This window comes from Gekko japonicus, unplaced genomic scaffold (genome assembly GCF_001447785.1).
Source record: "Gekko japonicus isolate JY-2015 unplaced genomic scaffold, Gekko_japonicus_V1.1 scaffold5272, whole genome shotgun sequence".
In the NCBI taxonomy this organism is placed as follows: Eukaryota; Metazoa; Chordata; class Lepidosauria; order Squamata; family Gekkonidae; genus Gekko; species Gekko japonicus.
The window spans coordinates 23197-25648 of record NW_015160990.1 but is presented as its reverse complement, the minus strand read 5'-3'; the positions used below and the strand labels follow the sequence as shown (position 1 = coordinate 25648).

Genomic DNA, 2452 nt, shown 5'->3' with positions numbered 1-2452 from the left:
GTTCAATCCCCGGCATCTCCAGTTAAAAGGACCAGGCAGGAGGTGACGGGAAAGACCTCCGCCTGAGACCCTGGAGAGCTGTAAAGAGGGGCTGTGGCTCAGTGGTAGAGCATCTGCTTAGCATGCAGAAGGTCCCAAGTTCAATCCCCGGCATCTCCAGTTAGAAGGACCAGGCAGGAGGTGATGGGAAAGACCCTGACCTGAGACCCTGGCTCAGTGGCAGAGCCTCTGCTTGGCATGCAGAAGGTCCCAGGTTCAATCCCCTGCATCTCCAGTTGAAAGGACAAGGCAGCAGGTGATGGGAAAGACCTCCACCTGACACATGGAGACCTGCAAAGAGGGGATGTGGCTCAGTGCTTGGCATGCAGGAGGTCCCAGGTTCAATCCCTGGCATCTCCAGTTGAAAGGACCAGGCAGGAGGTGATGGGAAAGACCTTGACCAGAGACCCTGGCTCAGTGGCAGAGCCTCTGCTTGGCATGCAGAAAGTCCCAGGTTCAATCCCCGGCATCTCCAGTCAAAAGGACCAGGCAGGAGGTGATGGGAAAGACCCTGACCTGAGACCCTGGCTCAGTGGCAGAGCCTCTGCTTGGCATGCAGAAGGTCCCAGGTTTAGTCCCCCCCTCCGGCATCTCCAGTTAGAAAGGACCGGGCAGGAGGTGATGGGAAAGACCTTGACCCGAGACCCTGGCTCAGTGGCAGAGCCTCTGCTTGGCATGCAGAAAGTCCCAGGTTCAATCCCCGGCATCTCCAGTTGAAAGGACCAGGCAGGAGGCGATGGGAAAGACCTTCTGCCTGAGACCCTGGAGAGCAGCTGCCAGTCTGAGCGGACAATACTGACTTTCATGGACTGATTCAGTAGAAGGCAGCTTCACGTGTGCTTCAAGTCGATTTGTTAACGAAGGCTTTTCCATAACTCTCCTGCCTGACTCTAAATTTGTGGCTCACCCGCCTGAAGTGAGCAGGAACTAATGACGGAGGCTTTAACGCCTGGGTAGAGAAAAGACATGCTGGAACCTGGACTTAGACCCTCCCTGCCGCTCTCTTGTTTTTAAGGATCAAACAACAAGTTTGAACAGAGGAGACTGAAGTGAGACTGCGAGAGAACAATCAAGTACGGTTTATTTGAGGGGAATGGGGGTAGGGCTTGCAGTCCGAATAATATTTGAGGGTGTTACAGAGACAAGAGTCCCTGGGAAAGAAGAAGAATTGGATTTATATCCCACTCTTCACTACCCAAAGGAGTCTCAGAGCAGCTTACAATCTCCTCCCCCTCCCCACAACAGACGCCCTTGTGAGGTCGGTGGGCTTGAGAGAGTTCTGACAGAAACTGCTCTTTTTCAAGGACAGCTCTGACAGAACTACGGCTTGCCCAAGGTCATCCAGCCAGGTGCAAGTGGAGGAGTGGGGAATCAAACCCGGTTCTCCCAGATCAGAGTCCGCGCACTTAACCACTACACCAAACTGGCTGGAAGGGAGGGAGTTGGTCTATCCTACTGTGCACGGAGCAGCCTTCTGGGAAGGCCGATATCCCTGTCTCTGGGGATCCAAGCAGGCAGGTCCTGGATCTGTCCCTGAGCTGGAGGCGCGGAGTTCCTGGGTGGGAAGCCAAGGAGATCCAGGCAGGGCTTCCAGGCAATAATCCAAGGAGATCCGGAGTGGAATGTGCACCTCGCGGGACTGGAATTGGCAAGGGGGTTCAGGACCCAGGGCGAGCAGTTCACAAGCCAAGCGGAGGGCCGTGGCTCAGTGGCAGAGCCTCTGCTTGGCACGCAGAAGGTCCCAGGTTCAATCCCCGGCATCTCCAGTGAAAAAGGACCAGGCAGGAGGTGATGTGAAAGACCTCCGCCTGAGACCCTGGAGAGTGGCTGCCAGCCTGAGCGGACAACACTGACTTTGATGGACCGAGGGTCCGATTCGGCGTCCAATCTCTTCTTCTGCTTCTTCGAGGTTTGGTGTCGTGGTTTAGTGCGCGGACTCTAATCTGGGAGAACCAGGTTTGATTCCCCACTGCTCCACATGGAGCTGCTGGTGTGACCTTGGGTCAGTCACAAGTTTTTTTCAGCGCTGTTCTCTCAAGGGCAGTTCTCTCAGAGCTCTCTCAGCCCCACCTATCACAGGCAATGCTCCCTCTAAGCTGTGGAGTCTTGTGAGCAAAGATTCTACTTTTGTGAGCTGCCGGCATTAAAGTTGTGAGCAAGCGATTTGGGTACCGCATAAATTAAATCTGGAGCCCTCCTTCCTGAGCTGAGGCAAAAATGTGTGAGCCGGAGGCTAAAAAACTGTCAGCCAGCTTACACTAACTCAGCGTAGAGGGAACACTGCTCACAGGGTGTCCATTGTGGGGAGGGGAAGGGAAAGGAGTTTGTAAGCCGCTCTGAGACTCTGAGTGAAGGGCCATGGGGTATAAATCCAATCTCTTCTTTTACCTCACAGGGTGTCTGTGGTGGGGAG

At 54.6% G+C, this 2452-nt stretch overlaps 1 protein-coding gene and 1 non-coding gene across 2 annotated transcripts in view; both read left to right on the top strand.

Annotated features, from left to right (window-relative positions):
* LOC107122511 (breast cancer anti-estrogen resistance protein 3-like) overlaps positions 1–2452 on the top strand; it is a 28259-nt gene that overhangs the window by 8445 nt on the left and 17362 nt on the right. The gene's annotated exons all lie outside the window — the stretch shown is intronic.
* Positions 88–159, top strand: TRNAA-AGC. Its single transcript has one exon. It is a non-coding gene; the product is annotated as a tRNA-Ala (tRNA).